The sequence below is a fragment of the Rattus norvegicus genome, chromosome 7, assembly GCF_021556685.1.
Source record: "Rattus norvegicus strain SHRSP/BbbUtx chromosome 7, alternate assembly SHRSP_T2T, whole genome shotgun sequence".
NCBI classification, from domain to species: Eukaryota; Metazoa; Chordata; class Mammalia; order Rodentia; family Muridae; genus Rattus; species Rattus norvegicus.
This window is the reverse complement of record NC_141540.1, coordinates 37,526,430-37,546,118: the sequence shown is the minus strand read 5'-3', so window position 1 is coordinate 37,546,118 and position 19,689 is coordinate 37,526,430. Positions and strand designations below refer to the sequence as shown.

The 19,689-nt window shown below is 45.6% G+C and overlaps 1 long non-coding RNA gene across 5 annotated transcripts; it reads left to right on the top strand.

Annotated features, from left to right (window-relative positions):
• The first annotated feature begins 12,850 nt into the window (after positions 1–12,850).
• On the top strand, positions 12,851–18,648 carry LOC102548950 (uncharacterized). 5 transcript variants are annotated; one of them, XR_015625230.1, is made up of 4 exons: positions 12,866–13,162; positions 14,188–14,282; positions 15,443–16,072; positions 16,969–17,584. It is a non-coding gene; the product is annotated as an uncharacterized LOC102548950 (long non-coding RNA). The 5 variants fall into 5 exon arrangements; XR_015625229.1 differs by having other exon boundaries at positions 12,916–13,162; positions 16,957–17,583; XR_015625231.1 differs by lacking the exon at positions 12,866–13,162 and adding an exon at positions 13,202–13,503 and having other exon boundaries at positions 16,957–18,648.
• Positions 18,649–19,689: the final 1,041 nt, after the last annotated feature.

Genomic DNA, 19,689 nt, shown 5'->3' with positions numbered 1-19,689 from the left:
TAATTAACATATGCTACTAAAGAGAACTCAGAAATCACTCTAACTTCTCCCTACCCCCCCTCAAGATTTATTTATTTTATGTAAGTGCTCTATCTGCATGTATATCTCTGTATGAGAAGGCAAGAGCATCAGGTCCCATTATTGATGGTTCTGAGCTACCATGTTGTTGCTGGAATTTGAACTCAGCACCTCTGGAAGAGCAGCCGGTGCTCTTAACCACCGAGCCATCTCTCCAGTCCCAACTCTTCTTTCTTCTTCTTTTTTTTTTTGTTGTTCTTTTTTTCCGGAGCTGGGGACCGAACCCAGGGCCTTGCGCTTCCTAGGTAAGCGCTCTACCACTGAGCTAAATCCCCAGCCCCCCAACTCTTCTTTCTTAAACAAGTGTGAAAAGTCATTATGGTTACTCTGACAACACATGTTTATAGGAGTCCGGAAGTGCATGGCAGGAATCAGGGGGGCTCACTTCCCTCCTGAACTTGAACTAAGACCAAATTTAAGGAGACTGGCCAGAAGCAGTCGAGGCAAAGCCATCGTGGACAAGTTAAAGCTTCAACAGTTGCTCAGAGAGAATATGACTTCCCTTGAACCCAAACTGTACCATTTCCTACAAACATCCAGCATGGTGAAAACATTATAAACCAATAGGGTTCTCTTTATAACTCGACCACCGGGATTTTTGCTTTAGATGCAAGCCAGCAACTGAGAGGCCCCTCTGAAGGCCTGATCTTTTCTCTGTGCACCCTTTCGGGAAGCATTTTGGAAACTCCTTTCAGGGACTAATTGCCAAAGCTAGTGTATGAGCCACTTTTCCTAAGAACTTTACATGGTTTTATTTTCAAACTTTATTTTGATCTAAAATAGAAACACTCAACTTTCCTGCCATTATCCAAACACTGTTATAGAATGGACTTCATCAGAGAATGATTGTCTGCTCTCGTACTGAGACAATTAGCACTTTGAAGGCAAGGCCTTGCGTGTATCAGCAATAATAAATCATCGAAGTGAGAGCAGTCCCCAAGGTGACCTTGAATGAGCCACTACTGGTTTGCTCATTTAGGAGGGTTTGTTAAAGGAATCTACAAAGGGAGTTCTGAGCGTGCATGTTACCTTTTATAATTTTTTTATTTTTTATTTTTTTATTGGATATTTTATTTATTTACATTTCAAATGTTATCCCCTTTCTCGGTTTCCCCTCTGGAAACCCCATATCCCATCCCCTTCCCCCCTGCTTCTGTGAGGGTGCCCCCTCACACCCACCTCCCCATCCTGGCATTCCCCTACACTGGGGCATGGAGCCTTCCCAGGACCAAGGGCCTCTCCTCCCATTGATGTCCAACAAGGCCATCCCTGCTACACGTGCAACACATGGTTGTTCCATGTGTCCTCTTTGGTTCGTGGTTTAGTTGATACTGTTGTTCTTCCTATGGAGTTGCAAACCCCTTCAACTCCTTCAGTCTTTTCTCTAACTCCTCCACTGGGGACCCTGTTCTCAGTTCAATGGTTGGCTGCAAGCATCTGCCTCTGTATTTCAGGCTCTGGTGGAACCTCTCAGGAGACAGCTATATCAGGCTCCTGTCAGCCTGCACTTCTTGGCATTTGCAATAGTGTCTGGGTTTGGTGTCCATATGTGGGATTGGTCCCCAAGTGGGGCAGTCTCTGGATGGCCTTTTCTTCAGTCTCTGCTCTATACTTTGTCTCTGTATTTCCTCCCGTGAGTATTTTGTTCCCCTTTCTAAGAAGGACTGAAACATCCACACTTTGGTCTTTCTTCTTCTTGAGCTTGGAAATCAGTCTGGCAGTTCCTCAGAAAATTGGATATTGCACTATCTGAGGATCCAGCTATACCTCTCTTGGGCATATACCCAAAAGATGCCCCAACATATAACAAGGACACGTGCTCCACTATGTTCATAGCAGCCTTATTTATAATAGCCAGAAACTGGAAAGAACCCAGATGCCCTTCAACAGAGGAATGGATACAGAAAATGTGGTACATCTACACAATGGAATATTACTCAGCTATCAAAAACAATGACTTCATGAAATTCATAGGCAAATGGATAGAACTAGAAATATCATCCTGAGTGAGGTAACCCAATCACAGAAAAACACACATGGCATGCACTCACTGAGAAGTGGATATTAGCTCAAAAGCTCAGAACACCCAAGATACAATCTGCAGACCACAGGAAGCTCCAGAAGTATGCTACTTTAATTTAAAGAATCGTGTGTATGCAATATGAGCAAATTGTAGGCATGTACACTAAAGTATGAGTTATAGTTCCTTCTGGGTGATACCATCACATGTGATTTTTTAAAAAAGTTTTCCTATCAATGTTAATTCAAAAGAACTCAGTGCTTATTGTCACTGGGTTAAACATTAAGAACATGGTAGATAGGCTCTTTACAATTTTATATAGAATGGCAGGGTATAGTTTTTTAATAATAAAAATCAAAGTCATTTCCACTCTAAAAATGACACAGTCTATATTCATCTGCCAGGTTAAAGGGAAAAAAATCCAAAGACAAGGAAGGTCTGCTTTTGTCACCTGACCTATTGAGGTAACCAGTTCTTTTGGAACACCCCAAATTCTACTCTAAGAGCCGAAGGCAGATGAGATCTCAAGCAAGCAGCCACTCACAAAGACAGTGACTTGGACAAGAGTAATAAAAACAGGAAGAGAGGAGACTGGAGGTTTAAGATCCAAACCTGCCATCTGGGTGACTTGGAACATAAATGAGGATGGTTTAGCTATCCCAGGGTCTGGCTTTTCATTTACTCCGTGTTTTGTGTGTGTGTGTGTGTGTGTGTGTGTGTGTGTGTGTGTGTGTGTCCATTTGTTTATTTGCTTTGTCCCCACTATCACAGAACCCCACAGGCAAGATAATAGATAAACAATAGAAATGTATTTCTCATGTTCCTGCAAACTGGGGAGGCCACTATCAAGGTGCCAGCATATGATATAGGTCTTCTTGTTACATGATATCATGGCATAAAGAGAGAGGTGGGAGGAGAAAGTTGCTCCTTCAAGAACTTACTTTCTCAATTAAAAAAAAAAATCTACCCTTGAGTACAGAGCCCTCCCAACCTGGTCACTTCAGGGAAGTTTAAACTCTCAGAGGTATTGTCTGGGGATCGGATTCCTAACACAAATCTTGAAGGGTATTATAGGAACCATAACAGCTCCTTCTCGTGAGATAAAGGAACTGTACTAAGTAGTCCCTGGCAACCTTGACATTCTGTGGCTCTATGAACTCATCCAAGTAAATCGTGAGATAAAATATACTGTTAGCTGTGAAGTAGGTGGTGTGACTAAGAGGCCTGAAGATCGCCAAATAGGAGCTTGGCTGCAAGTGGAGGTGGCTTTTGTTTCCCTGACAACCCTGACCCTGGAGTGGGTGGGTCCAGGGAGGGTGGATGCCAGGTAGGAAACAGAGGTCACATTACTCAGCTGTTAGGGTCAATCTTAAAGACAGGCTTTGGGAAAGAGAAGAAAAACTACCGTGTATGGGATGTTGCTGGTCATGGGGGAGGAGGAGAGGGGACATGGGGAGTGGGAGGTGGTGGTAGTTAATATTTGAAGCTTGCCTTTCTACAGGGAGAGGAAGCATGAGGTCTCTTGCAGCAGAAGACTGTCATGTAATTCAGCAGATGAAGTCTAAGGGAAAGGGAACAAAGGCAGAGGTTGGAAGCCCAGCATTCAGGTCCCTTGAGCAAGCCTCGGGGATCGGGGAGTATCCAGGTAGCAGTGGGGAGGTCAGCTGACCTCCGTTGTCTTCTGAGAAGTTAAATTCTCTTAACTATGGCATCCCATAAACCCACGGGGCAACCGCAGTCCAGTCTCTCCAACGAGAAGAGCCTTAGATTGTTGTTTGCTCTCGGCCTGCGCATGGTCTGTAGGAGACAAAGAAGTCCTCTAGCTCAGTGGGTTCTCAACCTTCCTAATGCTGCGACCCTTTAATAGAGTTCCTCATGCTGTGGGGACCCCCGCCCCCACCATAAAATTATTTTTGTTGCTACTTCGTAACCGCAAGTTTGCTACGGTTACGAATCCTAATACAAACATTTGTGCTTTCTGGTGGTCTTTGGTGATTTCTGTGAGACCGTTGCTCAGTCCTCTGGGGTTTACGACCCACAGGGTTGAGGAACCCTGCTCTTAGATTCTTTCTCTCAAGCCGTCTGAAGATGCTGGTCTTGAAAAGCTGGTGGGTCGCGAATGTGGTTAGCACACGCTCTCTCGGTGCGACTGCTTCGCTGAAGGTTGACTGCCAAGCTGGTCCCACACTTCCCAGAGGCCGAGACTCTTCTTAGGGGCTCGAAGGCCAGAAAGGCCAAGCTGCAGGCCTATCTAGGGCAAGGCAGAAGAAGGTGCTGAGTTCTCCCAGAGCAGAAGCAGAGGTGACCGCTCCCAGCCCACCCAATCTCTGCCCAAAGCTCTTTCAGTCACCATCTGACCCTGCAGCTAGAGGTCCCTCCCTGGAGCCTGAGGAGGGAGGGAAGCCAGGAAGCCACTCTGATAGGAATTTTCATCTCTGAATTAGCTGATTATGTGAGGGGAAACAGATTGTTTTAAACCGGAAGAGGCCGATACCTTCTAAGAGCAAGTTGAAGTCTCTCCCACCCCAACCCCACCACGGCAGAAGGAGGGGAGCCCAATTTTAAAAATGAGAAAAGTCAGACGACCTATTAGCCAACTCGTGCTGCGGTTCAGACGTTTTCCCATTTCGCTAAGCACAGAAGTGCGACGGCCTTGAATCCTATGAAGGAAAGGTCGCTGGTGCTTTAAATGCATTTAATCAGGGCACATACACAGACTGGCAGACAGCCCTCAGGGACAGCTTCTAGCAGGAAGTGGTGTTAGAACTGTGGGTTGAAGGAGGGGTTAGATAGGCATGGGAAAAACCCCCAACCCCCAGGAGGAAGAGGCCTTGTCCACTGGAGGTTAGATGGGCTGAAGGACTGGGAACCAGAGAGTAGTCTCAGAAGAAAGGTTGGGGGCAGGCATCCGGGGCATTTCAGTTCTTTCACTACAGTCAAATCCACTTGAAAACAGCAACAAAGAGAGTGAATTTCCCAGCTTGGAATCATAGCGAGACGATAAAATGCTGTGACTACAACAGAGGAATGGAGTGGGAACCAAGGCAGCTGGTAGACCAACGGTGTCACCCACCCCTGCCCACAACCTCCTTGGCCACCAGGCATTCCTGGGCCCAGACAGTGCCCCCAGAGTTCCACAGGGATGGCTTAGCAGTAGAGCTGTCCTTGTGTGACAGAGTCAAAAGGAACAGCAGGAGGAGGTTGGTAAGCTCCTGGTCAATTCTGGAGACTCCAGAGTATAACGTATGACTTCTGTGGAGGCTCTGGCTACAAAGTGGCATCTCTAAGAAACCCCTTCATGGTACAGAGAGTGTTGTAATGGTACCAGAGCAGAGAGAACGGAGGCTAAATGGCGTAGAACAGTTGGTCTTCTCCTCATCTCTTCAGCCAGGCTCCTGCTCTAAGTTGCCAGTACACCCCGTCAAGAATATAATCTTTTATCGTGCCTTTGTTCTCTCATTTTATTTTCTTGACATTTTTGAAAAAATAATTTATTTTTACTTTATGTGCATTTGTGTTTTGCCTGCACGTATGTCTGTGTGAGGGTGTCAGATCCCCTGGGACTGGAGTTATAGATAGTCGTCAACTGTCTTGTGGGTACTGGGTATTGAACCCAGTACCTGGAAGAGCAGCCAGTGCTCTAAAGGGCTGAGCCATCTCTCTGGGCCTTCAACTTAGTTTGTTTAATTATGTGCATATGTGATGTGATGTGGTGTGTGCGTGCGCACGCACGTATGCAGCAGTGCACGTGAGTACCGGTGCCTGAAGGGCCCAGTAGAGCGTGTGCGCTCCCACGGAGATGAAGTTCCAGGTATTTCTGAGCTGCCCAATGTGAATGTTGGGAACCCAATTCAGTTCTACTGGAAACACAAGAAGTGCTTTTAACTGCTGAGCTATCTCTCCAGGTCTCCGTTCTGCCCACCCCTCTGTCAAGATTATTTTTAGATAGCTTTTTTAAAAAATTACAAACCAAACCAGATCGTGTCTGTACTTTGCATCAAACCCTTTGCTAGATTCATTCTTATCTTGCTTTTAACAAAATCAAAAATCCTTCCATGTCTGCAAGACCACAAAAGCTGCCCCTGGCTTAACCTCCAGTGTTATCTTTCCCTGCTTTCTCATCCCACTTCTCTGGTGTTTTCCCACGAAGCTACCCTCTCCTGAAATCTCTCCTGGACATTCTTAAGGGTGACTCTCTTATCCAATAGGTCTTGGTCCACGTGCCATCTCCTCAGAAAGGTAACACCGCCCACCGGCAATGGCGGGTCAATTCCTAGCTTGTCAATGTGCTCATTCCTCTCATGGTTCTTATTTAGTCTGGGTTTGTATCATTTGTCCAATGTCTACGTCGTCATTCCCGAGCATTTAAATACCTTGCCGGTGGAAGCCAGTCGTTGAATAATGCTTGTTGCAAAGGCGGTACACAATTAGCACCTGTCAGGTGAACGCACTGACAAGTGAATGAATGCACGGACGTCTCTCTCTTATCAAAGATAGAACGAGGTAGCTGCGTGATGGTGGAGCCTGCTTTAAATCCCAGCACTCAGGAAGCAGAGACAGGTAGAGCTCTGAGTTTGAAGTCAGCCTGGTCTACAAGAGGGAGTTCCAGGACAACTAAGGCTGCACAGAGAAGCCTTGTCTCAAAAAACCAACCAACCAACCAACAACAAAAATAAAACAGAGCAAGGGGACGGGATGACTAGAAACATAAGCAAGTGCATTATGTGCTTAGCTGTGGCTGCTGACAGATCTAAGGCAAGGCGTTCAGGGGTGTTCTGCCTGCAGCCCCCCTAATGGAGGTGAACACAATAGAAATGACTTCCACAGAAACTCTGGAAGACATGCGGCAGTCTCAGTAAAGCTCGCTGATTTTGCTCGGGAAATTGGAAATATCCCCTAGACCCAAATTTAGCTCGACAGTTAGTTCTGATATGGATTGGACTTCGAATGGTTCTCTAAAGACTCAGATGTTAAGAGTCTTGCCCTGATGGTGGTGCTATTGGGAGATGCTGGAACCTTCAAGGAGGTTGAGATAGTAAAAGGGTTGTGAGGCAACTGACAGGGACTGAGTGGCCCTTCCACCTCCTCTCCTTGGCTCTCTAGCTAGTGCTGAGAACATTCCATTGCACACTCCCTCCGATGATGTGCTGGCTTGCCTCAGGTCCCTAAGCCACAGGGCCAACTCCCCACGAACCGCAACTTGAAAAACTGTGAGGAAAAAAGCAAGACTTCTTTTGAGTTGACTGCCTCGAGCAGTTGACTGCCTCTTAGTCAGTCACTCTTCTGCTGTGAAGAGATGCCACGACCACGGGAACTCTTATAAAAGAAAGCATTTCAATGGGGCTGAATTACAGTTCAGAGGTTTGGTTCATTGTTAGCATGGTGGGAAGCATGGCTGTGGACATGGTGCTGAAGAAATTCTGGGAGTTTTTTTTTTTTTTTTTTTAAATCTGGATCAGCAGGCAGCAGGAAGAGAGAGTGACACTGGGCCCTGTGTGAGCTTCTGAAACCTCTAAGCTCACCCCTATTGACACACTTCCTCCAACAAGGCCGTACCCACTCCCACAAGGCCACACCTCCAATAATGCCACTCCCTCCCTATGACCTATGGAGGACATTTTCATTCAAACCACCCCAGTAATGGTGACAGATGAAAACTAACTGACACAAGTTCAGGAAACCATAAATGTGGACTTTTACTGTTATATAACACCCTGGACACAGGAGGATGAGCACACTTGGTTCTTGCCCTCGGGGCACACGGCCTTGTAGAGGATGTGAGCACAGAAACACTGAATTAACGCACAAGCTGGTAAGTGTGGGAGAAGCCAGAAAGAAACACTCAGAACAGCTCCGAGTCGGGATGCATTGGCTTTTCCCAAAGAAGGGACTTTATAGGAGAGCTGGCGTCTCGTGGTGCCCTGAAACTGAACAGGGTTTGCTTTTAAGATTTATTTTTTCATGTTTAAATTATGTGTATGCGTGCACATCTGTATGTGTGTTTGTGCACATGAGCGTGATGCCCTCGGAGGCTAGAAAAGGGGTCTGATCGCCCGCCCCTAGAGCTGAAGTTTCAGGTGGTTGTGAGCCATCCAGTGTAGGAGCTGGGGCTGAAACTCTAAGAGGCAATTCAGTTGAGCAGATCACTGTAGTGTCTACCGCACCTGAGAGACATCTTCCAGGGTGTACCACAGACATACTGTACGAAGAAGAAAAAATCACGTATACTAAAGCTCTATTTAGTGAAATGCCTACAACAGAACTCAATGAAGGGAGATTTGGCTGTAAATCTAGAAGAATTCCCTGGAAGTGGAACCCCCATTTCGATGCAGGAGTTTCCTAGAATCAACCATGCTGCAGCCAGCTTCGGCAATAGGGCTCCGGTGCTTTGTTCTAAGTCTGCATTTGTACCATATGGCTAAGCAGAAGGAGAAACCCTGAGATGTGAAATGGCTCAATGGACTGGCTTGGTCACTGGGCTGGGACAAATTAAGAGGTCACACTGGACGAAGCCCTGGAAAGTACCCTGGACTGAAAATCAGGAGACCTGAGCTCCCACTCTGGGAGTGACATTGGTTCTTTGTGAGCCTGACAAAAGCATTTAACCTATGTATGTCTTGGTCATGGTAACTCAACCTTGCTTACCTTAGATTACATGACCCTCTGCAAAGATGGCCATGAATCCTCCTGTCATTGCTTGCTTGTCCGTCTGTGCTACCCAGTTTTGCTTTTCCCCTATTAAGAGGTGTAATATCTCAAGAGGAGGGAAGTCCCTTTAAGTCAGGGCTAGTCCCATGATGCAATGTGGTGTAAAGAACGCAATACAAGAGGTACTCTAAGCCTGTGGTTCTCCATGGGCCACAACCATGTTGAGGGTTAAATGGCCTTTCACAGGGGTTGCCTAAGACTATCTGAAACACACACACACACACACACACACACACACACACACACACCACCACCACCACCACCACCACCACCACCACCACCATCATCATCATCATCATCACAACTTGAGGAACTGTATGAAGGGTCTCAGCGCTGGGAAGGTTGAGAAGCACTGCTCCAAGCAATCAGAGGTTCCGTCTACAGGGGCTTCTATCACTGCAGAATGAGATGAGATCAAGCCTCAACTAGTCTCCTTGAGATTGAAAGATCAGGAAAAGGAGGTTCAGACAATGGCTTGTACCAACCACTGGATATGGGAGAGACTACCTTGCATTATTCAACCCCACTTAATTCACCAGATGAACACTGGTAAGGAAGTAATCTGTACTCAGTTAGCAGCACAGTCGCTCAACTAAACCAGTCAATATTTCTGACCCATAGAGTTATGAGCAGCTAAAGTGGCTGACGTGTTAATTCATGGATTTTAAGCCTTTGGTCGCCACCACTGTGAAACCAATCTACTGCCCTTAGAGGAGCTGATCTGAATGATGTTTATGCTGTGTATTAGGCTTTGCTGCGAAGAACTGAAACAAGGGTTAAACGAAGCTTCCGTCTTCTCACCCTTGACCTTTAACCTATTTCCTTTCCAAACTATTGTGTGGACCAACTAGAGCACCCAGTTCTCAACCTGTGGGTTGAGACCGCATTTTGGGGGGGGGATGCATATCAAATGACTCTTCCACAGGGGTCGCCTAAGACCATTGGAAAACACAGATACTTACAATTCATAGCAGTAGCAAAATTAGTTATAAAGTTATCAATGAAAATCATTTTATGGCTGGGGGAATCACCACAACCTGAGGAACCAGATTAACAGGTCGCAGTGTTAGGAAGGTTGGGAACCACTGCTCTATAGTTTAAATCACTGCCAGTTCCCAATGGGAGGAAATTGAAACATTCCCTCTGAAGGACTCAAAGCCATAGTCAGTAAAATAAAAATCGTAGTAGATTAACAGGGGGAAGTCCACAACAGATTTATTAATGTGTGCATGTACAAAAACCATACAGAACATAAAAAAAAAAAACCCAGGTTCAATGACAGAGAATCAGCTAAGCATGTACAAGGCTTTGGGTTTGAACTCCAGCACCAAAAAGGAAGAGTCACAAATAATAAATAAATACTCAAAGATGACATCAAACACTAGGAACTTAGATGCCATTCTATACAGGACACAGGGACATGGGGGTGCTGTAGGCACTTTAGATGGTTCGAATCCACAGTCGAAGGATTGCGAGTTGCACCACACCTGACTGGAGTGTCACTTGCTCCGGCAACTTGAGGTTGGAGGGCAGCAAGCCCCACAGGAAATAGCTTGTATGACTCAGCGGTGCCTCCCCTTGAGTCATCAAGTTGCAAGTTCCCAAGCTCTACTTGTCCCACAGGTCATTCATTCATCCTCATTGGTCAGTGAGCAGCTGTTGTGTGCCAGGGACTATATGGGACATGCTGTGCCAAAGGGAAGGTGTGTACTGGCCCAGGGGGGACGGGATTTGGACATTCTACTGGGGAAGGGGCTCACTTCTCATCCTCTTTCTGGTACTATCTCATATACTTCAGGGTTGCCTCAGAGGTGGCCCCACCCTGAAGGGTCAGAATTTCAGATCTACCAGAACTTTGTTTTCTCCCAACACTATTTGTACAAACAGTATTGGAAGAACAGCAGCCCCATGGAGAACAGCCCAAGATCACATCAATCTTGTCCTCATGATGGGAGTCAGGGGCCCTTACTCTGGGGCCTTCATGGGGTCTGGTATTTTGGGGGACCTGAACCTGAGTCAGAACTGAACCTGGAGCCATGGATGTGGCTTTGGCTAATGGAGTCCAAATTGGTAACATAGGACATGGCATCCTCTATTGGCAGAGGATGGGTGGTGTAGCCTATGGAAAATGTAGCTTTTCCTTTTATAGGGAAAGAGGTTGAACCTGAGAAAGACGATAGAAGTTACTGCTGGAACCAGAACCCTTGTTTTTGCATTCATGTCTTCTGTTGTGATATAGCACAAAATGGCAAAAAAGAAAAGATTTAGATTTAGGTAGAAACCCCCAAACCCTGGATTTTAATCTCAACTCCTTTATTCCTTAACCGGGTGACATTTAATTCAAAACTTTTATCTTTGCTCCTTGGTTGAAGTAAAGCAGGATTTAATAATCTCAGGTCTCCATGGAGTTCAACAATTCCATGGAACTATTTAGAGTGTGGATATTACACGTAATCTCCAATAATGACGTCTTAAGTACCTGCTCCTGGTATTTATTCAAGGAATGCCATATCGCCAAGGCTCACCCTCTTGAGAGCATTCATTGACCCTTTCTAAGAGGTCATGTCTCTATTTCACCCCAGCATCTCCTGTCATCTCTTTGCATGGGATCTCTTTGGGTCCTTGAGCCCTGACTAAGGGTGATAGTGGAATAAAGAAATGACAGACACACAGGCACAGGAAAGCTGAGGTTGGGTGATCTCAGCTGTCGGATGGAGAAGCCCCAGTGACCCAGAAACTCAGCCTTTAATTGCATACAATTGAGTGAGGATGTGTGGGTATTGCATACAGCTGAACAAGGAGGTGGGGTTAAGTTATCTCAGTAGGGGCAGTGTCTGCAGGGGAGAGGTCCTCAAGGCATAAACATAAACATGGTGTGAGTGTGTGTGTGTGTGTGTTGTGTGTGTGTTGTGTGTGTGTGTGTGTGTGTGTGTGTGTGTGTGCGCGTGTGTATGTGACTATGGAGGATAACTTTCTGCACATAGTATCATATCCACACATGGGCCAGGGAAGGCCATTTTTTGTACATCGAAGGCACGGGACCTTGCCATTGCCATGCCCATGACAAACAACATACATTCACTCAGAATTTTACTCACTCCCTACAATGTTCTGCCTTCAGACCTCTCCCAGTGGCTTAGGAAGGGAGTTCATTTAATAGCACAGTATCAGCCTAGCACCCTCACCTGTAACCCTCGGGCAGCCTACAGAGTGGCCTTTCTTATCCTCTTCTCCTTCACGCTGTAGCTGCGTCTGTGTCTCAGGTACAGAAGAGGGCTTGAGGCAACGTTATGACATCACTTAGCCAACATACGCAGTCGTGGGAACTCAATAACTGCCTTCCCCAAACAGTCTTCAGAGTTATTTCTTTTTTTTTTTTTTTTTTTTTAGATTTTATTTTTATTTATTATATATCTAAGTACACCGTAGCTGTCTTCAGATACACCAGAAGAGGGCATCAGATCTCTTTACAGATGGTTGTGAGCCACCATGTGGTTGCTGGGAATTGAACTCATGACCTCTGGAAGAGCAGTTGGGTGCTCTTAACCACTGAGCCATCTCTCCAGCCCTATTTCTTTTTCATTTTCAAATCTCTTTGTCTGTCTGCCTGCCTGCCTGTCTGTCTGTCCACCTCCTCTTTCTGTGTGTCTGTGTGTCTGTGTGTGTGCGCGCGCGTGCGTGAGCGCGTACAGTCCCACGTGTGTGCAGGTGAATTTCTATATGAATGTGTTGAGGCCCAAACTTAGCATCAGGTGGCCTCCTCCGCCTCTTCCCACCTTATATATTATGGTAAGGTCTCTTCACCATTGGTTCTGGGGATCCAAACTCTAGTCCTCATTCTGAGTCCCCTCCCTCCCTCTTTTGTAGTTATTTCCAGTTATTTCCAAATGACAAGAAGACCAGGTTCTACAATGTCAGCGTAAAGAAAACGCTCTCATCTCACCTCTGTGCTGGGTCCCAAAGAGCAGGGCCTGGTTCTACCTATTACGTCTCACGGGGTAGTGACTTCTTTACTTTGGATCGTCTCCCTTGGCTCCTGCCACCGTGGACAACTGAGCCAGTCCCAGCAGGCTGCTGCGGAGGAAGGATTCCATCAGCCTGGACTTTGTGCTCGGAAGCCCGTCATCTGGGCCAGCCTGGTTGGCCCAGAGGTCTTCCTAAATCATCCTAAATAACTGCTTGATGTCACCTGAGTGTGAAGAATCTTTGAAGCGCGACGGGATACCAAACTTCGAACCCCTTAGCTTTTTCCATCGTTAAAGTGTTGGTCTTGAAACTTCTAACCAGACTTGATCCATCTTTGCCTTGAACCCACGGCATGACATTCTGCCTTCCGTGGCATTTCCTGAGCTTCCGGTAATTGGAGAGAGGAGGGGGCGGGGCGGGGGTGGGGGTGGGAGAGACTGTGGTTTCCTGCAAAGCCTGATCCGACACCTTCTAGGATCAAAACAAAAGAGAAAAATCCTCCATCTTCTTGTCTTACCCATCCAAACCGGCTGTTAGCCCGGGTAGCACAGCATCGCTGAGGGCTGAGCCCGTTTGCGATTTTCTGGGCTTACCACACTTCTGTCATGTAGGAAGTGATTTTGACTAGTCGGGGCAGGTTCTCTATTGTCCTGGACACGGTGGCAGTGATTCACAGCTCAGGGATTTGCAATACTCTATTGCTGCATGTTCTTTCTTCCTTCTTCCTAATGGTAGGAATGAATGTAGATTTGGGGGCGGGGCAGGGGGAGGGGCGCTGAGAGTACAGAGTACTAACTGATTTAAACATTTAATAATCTGAAATTATTTTAACCCTCTCATTAGCTGTTCTCCCTCTGAAGGCGGTTCACATGTACCACTCCATCTATGGTAAAACTTCATCATGCACCATTCCTGGCCTTATAAACTCTAGGTTAATACAAGGAAATTAGCCTGGCCAGGGACGTGGCTGGCTGGGTAAAAGGGGAGAAGGCTCAGCCGGGTAAAAGTGACTGCTCTGTAAGCCCAATAACCTGAGTTAATCTCTGGAACTCAGGTAAAAATTTGAATACCGTGGCGTGTCCTGTAATCCTGACACTCTTCTGGTAAAATGGAAGACAGAGACAGGCGAGTCTGCCAGAATCTCACTGGGACATCGGCCTGGCGTCTTCAGAGCAATACGAGATTCTACAAGAGAGACCCTGATTCGTGAAAGGAGAGAACTGACTCTTAAAATGTTGTCTAAACTACACATATGCACACACACGCACAGACGCACAGCAAATAAATAAAAAAAAGCTAAATTTTCACTTTTTGAGTAGGTGATAAGGTTATAGATTCATATAGATTCATAGGAGGGTGACTCATATAAGTAACTCAGAGCGATAATGGAATCAACCTAACAATTTCTCTTTCAGATGCATTCAATTGAAGAATTCATCCTTGGGTATTTGTGCTGACATGGACAGAAAACAGAAGTCAAAACATCGTAATAGTTAACGAGATTGTTCTGGTATGTGCAGGAAGGTATAGTTGAAAATGTTATTTCCTAGTTGATCATAATCACACAATTCTAGTCAAATATGAGTCGAATCCTTTGCTGGTCTCTGGATCTGATGCTTCGCTTTACCTGTGCTTGATATGTATATGTATATGTATAATGTGTAATATGTAATGTATAATGCATAATATATTTGTACATATGTGTATGTGGTGTATATGTATGTGTATGTGGTGTATATATTTTTTTTGTTGAAACAAGGTCTGGCTCCTAAGACTCATGATCCATCTGCCCCTCACTAGCTGCAATGAGAATTTGGGTTTCTTTTCTTTTTTTAAAAAAGATTTATTTATTTAATGTATATGAGTGCACTGTGGCTGTCTTCAGACACACCAGAAGAGGGCATCAGATTCCCCTCCATGTGGTTGTTATGACTTGAACTCAGGACCTCTGGAATAGCAGTCAGTGCTCTTAACTATTGAGCCATCTTTCAGTTCAAGAATTTGTGTTTCTTAACAAAACAAAACAAAACCCACAGAAAGAGGAATGTGGTTTTGTTTCAATCCTGGGAGTAGGATACGGTGCTGCTTCAGATTGACCACAGCTGACTATGATTTGTCTCGTACTCTAGCAGGGATGTGATTTTGCCAGCTCGGATAGTTTCTGTGTTGTGTGATGTTGGAAATTGTGGGGACTTTTCAGAGGGTATGTAAATGCTAGGGTACTGGGTGTCATAGTCGGCTGCTGTTGATTGAGGTTTGTTAAGTAGTCCATGCACAAAGAAGAAACAACAAGAAGAAGAAATTAGGTATCCTGATGGTAAAGATCAAACTTGCCCCAAGGATCTGGACACCCCTAATCAGCAGGAAGTAGTCTAATGATAACATCGCCCCCTTTCTGACCTCTGACTTTATTCAGGGATCTCTTTCCTTTCCTCTCTGTCTTTTTCTCTCTTATCTAGTGTTAGAGGGTTGAAAGGGTGGAAGAAAAGGGGGTGGAGAAGGGTGGAAGGAAAAAGAACCCACAAAGTAGCAAAAAGATAGCTACATTTGGCCTCCCGGGAAAAAGAATCCACAAAGTAGCAAAAAGACAGCTATTTTTGGCCTCCTGGTTCCAGGTATTGCAGCTGTGTACCATACAACAGGCTTTGTGCTACCTTTGTTTCGATGCAGGTGAGACGCTTTGGACCAGCACAGCAGGAGGAGACACGTTATGAAGTCTGGATCATTACAGTGAGCCTGAGTATGAATGGCTGAGTGTTACTACACACATCCCACAGATCAGTGGATGATAGTTAGACCACACATCACGACTGGCAACAGAGTGTGAACAGGAGGGGAACAATTTCTCAGATGTGATGGCTACCATCTACAAGAGCAAAAATAAGTCCCATTTCCCACTCTAGGAATCTACCTACTGGGCAGAGACAAATTGGACTTGTAGGAACAAATTGTTCAGTCTGTCCCCACCAGGTCCAAACACAATAGCTTGTGGGTAAAAAGACATGTTTCGTCTGGTTGATGCTGGAAGGCTGCCTGGAGGAGGCTAGATTTGAGGTGAGTGAAGGATGGGCAAGACTTTTACAAGTGTTTGCAAGGACAAAGTGATCTGGGTGGAACTTCAGAGAAATACAGATTCCTAGGTTTGACATCAGCCTCCCAGGGATGAGGCCCTGTGCATGCAGCTGGGATGTGAAACTGGAATTAGGGGCCAGTCAGGAGGCTCAGGTCCGTTGAGAGACTATGAACAGACATTTGAGGGGACATCTTGGAGCTGTGATTGGGCGAGCTAGTTATTTCTCAGCTAATCAGAAGAATTAAATGAAGCGGGGGTTGGGGATTTAGCTCAGTGGTAGAGCACTTGCCTAGCAAGCGCAAGGCCCTGGGTTCGGTCCCCAGCTCCGAAAAAAAGAAAAGAAAAGAAAAAAAAAAGAATTAAATGAAGCACAGTTTTTGGGTTACCCTGACGATAAAATTCTTGGATGCGAAGGCTGTTAAAACTGCTGAGATTTTTATCTGACAAGGCAAGGGCTTTCTGCGGAAGAAGGGATACAGTTTAAAAGGCAAGCCACCGTCAGCATGGTGGTGTATACTCATGATCCCAGCACGGAGGCAGAAAGAAGAATCAGAACTCTGAGGTGAACTTGGGCTCTGTAGCCAGAACCTACCTCAAAAATCAAAAGGCAGCTGGGTGTGGTGGTGCACACCTTTCATCCCAGCACTCAAAAGGCAGAGGCAGGTGAATCTCTGAGTTCGAGGAAAGTCTGGTTTACAGCCTGGGAAAGCCAGGGGCTACACAGAGAAATGCTGTCTCAAAACCGTCCCCGCAAAGCAAACGTGAGACACAAAGCATGTTAAGACACTCACCCAAAACAACAACAAAAGAGGATGCATAATTTCCTCCGGCTAAACCAGTGGTAGACAACTGTTTCCTGTAAAGAACCAGAAAGTAAATGCTTTGGATTGCACAGACCATATGGTCTCTGTCACAGCTTTCAGTCCATTCCAGTGTAGAACAAACACAATGTTGGACAATGAACGTACAAACGAATAAGCATGTCTATCTCCCAACAAAACTTTTTGGATGCTGAAATAGAATTTTTTTTTTTTTTTTTGGTTTTTTTTTTTCGGAGCTGGGGACCGAACCCAGGGCCTTGCGCTTCCTAGGTAAGCGCTCTACCACTGAGCTAAATCCCCAGCCCCTAAAATAGAATTTTATGCAGCGTGCCCATGTTACAGGATGCTGCTCTTTAAAATTTTTGCTTTCAACCATTTAAAAATATAGATTCTTGGGCTTGGGATAAATCCCTATACGGAGATAAGCAAATGCTTATCAAATATGCACAAAGCCTTGGGCGTGATCCCTAGCATGGTAAAAATAAAGAAAAGTAAATAAATTCTTATTATTCCCAGTAGCCCAGAGATGGAAACGAACTCGAATGCCTACCAGCGCTGTACACATACTTTTTGGGCAAGCATTCAGTCTTAGCCTGAAGGACACTATGCTAAGTGAAACAAGCCAGCCGAGGATAGACAAATATTGAATGACTCTGCTTACATGAAGCCTCTCATCACATTCACAGAAGCAAGAAGTAGAAGGAGACTTACCAACGGCTTGTGGTGGGGTAGGGGTGAGGGTGAAGGCTGGTTAATGGTTACAGAATTTCAGTTTTACGAGATGAAAGCATTGTGGGGATTAGGTTCCTAACAAAGCAAGCACACCGTGACAGGACTGAACCAGACATTTAAAACAGGTACATCTTATTGCTGTTATTTTCAAAGCTACAATTAAAAAGAGGTGAATTCTTCCGCTTAAGCCTGGCAGATCTTGTTATTTTTTTTTCAAACTATAATTACAAAGGAAAAAGAGAGTCTTCTTCAGCCTCGATACACAGGAACAGGCCGTAGACTCTGACACGGTCCAAATCTATGCTTCTCAGCATCCCCAGCAAGTTCTCTAACAGCAAGGAGTGGGGAAGGCCAGCTCCTGAAAGGCTACCCACAAGTCTAGGAAACTCCTTTAAATGTGCTTTGAAATGAAATCCATGAACATTTTTAAACCCTAGTCCATAATGCAGCCTGTCTTAACGTAAACTTGGCTTTCACTGCTCCGAAAGAAAAAAGAAATTGGTAGAAACTGTTGCTTGTCCAGGCTCAGTGAAGCCGGAAGGGTCCTTCAGTGAACACTTTCCCCAGTCTGGGCTGCCTTTCCATCAGTCCGTTTGCCTCTCCGTTCCCAAACACCAATCCCTGAGGCACCCCAAATACTGAAACCTCTTCAAAGTAATGATGGCTAGACATTCTCTCCAGAATGACTAATGCTCAAGTGTCTAATAATTATTTTGTTCTAGAATGTTTTAGGTTGATTTCCTCTCCCACACTAATCATACTTTCTTATCTACCTTCAATTCTTTTCCCTTTTTGAATTTTTTTTCTTCTTCTTCAGTGCTGGAGATTGAATTCACATCTTTGTACAAGCGAGGCAAGTACTTTACCCCCAAGCTAAATCTCTAAGAAGACCTGAGCATCTCATTTCTAGAGCTTGCTTTCTGAGCCGCTGTACAGACGTCCTCCAATCTTCCCCAAGAGAGTGTTGTACCACTCACACATGATGAACCTTTCTTGATGAAACTGCCCCTGAAACCCATGGTTCACCTCATGGCTCATTCCTGATGGTAATTTGTGATTACAGGTACCCACCAGTATAGCTTCATATGGAGCAGTTCATGGCTGTCCCCCAACCCCTGGTGACCACAACTTTCTCACTGCCCCAATAGTTCTGCCTTTTCTGGAACAGGTAGGCTCCTACAGCAAGTAGCCCCTTCAGAGGAGCTTCTCTCAAGTGGATACTTTCTAAAATAAAGAGCAACATGTGTTCATAAGTGTGTGAGCTTCTGAATTGGATGATTCTCTGAAGTTTACATTCGGCATTCAGCTCACACCAACAGCTGGACACTATAGGGACACAGTCTCAGTTTTGCTGAGTGACAGGAGAAGCCAACTTGATTTTAAATGAAAGTCTCCAAAGTAGAAAATTAGCTGTGGAAAATCAGGGTTTGATAGACAGCCCCCTTCCCCATAATTCCTCCTGTTTCACATCTTACCCTGACCTGCTTTCCCCCCACACCATTGTCTCTTCTCAGAGTACTGGGGAGCCTGGTCCTCAGTGTATAACCAGCAGGTTAAATGCTGCCCTTTTTAAACAAGGTCTTCCGACAGGTACCTGCAGGTGTGTGTGTGTGTGGGGGGGGGGGTGTGAGTATTAGCATCCCTGAATCCAATCTAGAACCTTTAAGAGTAACAAGATAACTCATAAACAAGTAATCTTTCAGAGAGATAGCAAGTGCTAGAAGTGAGGGGGGAAAGGCAAGGAAATGTCAGAATGTGGTCCTCCTGACCTGGAGACTGGGTGGTGGTCTGGGATGCGTATGCTGTGGCTAGTTTTCAAAGCACCCCTTACCTCAATGTGATTCTATTATTGGGGAGCTTACGATCACACCAGACACATTGAGGGGAGGGCGTAAGGGCAATTAGGGTTTTAAATGAGCCCTGTACCCTCATGTTGAACATTCTGGATTGAAAACCACTGGTTTGAAAGCTTCAAAGAGTGAGGGCATGGGACTGGAAGGTTCTGGAAGGCTGGGGCCTGGGAGAACTGTGTAGATGTTTTTTTTTTAATTATTGGAGTCTTTTATTATTATTATTTATTTTTTCCCCGGAGCTGAGGACCCAACCAAGGGCCTTGTGCTTGCTAGGCAAGCGCCCTACCACTGAGCTAAATACCCAACCAGATGGTTTGTTAATAAGAGACTCATTCCCTTCTGCATCCTCAGAGCAATGCCCAACTCTCCAATCAGATCCTGGCCAGTGCCCCGGGGGCGGGGGGGGGGGGAGGTTGTCTTGAGACCACAGGGTGCCCC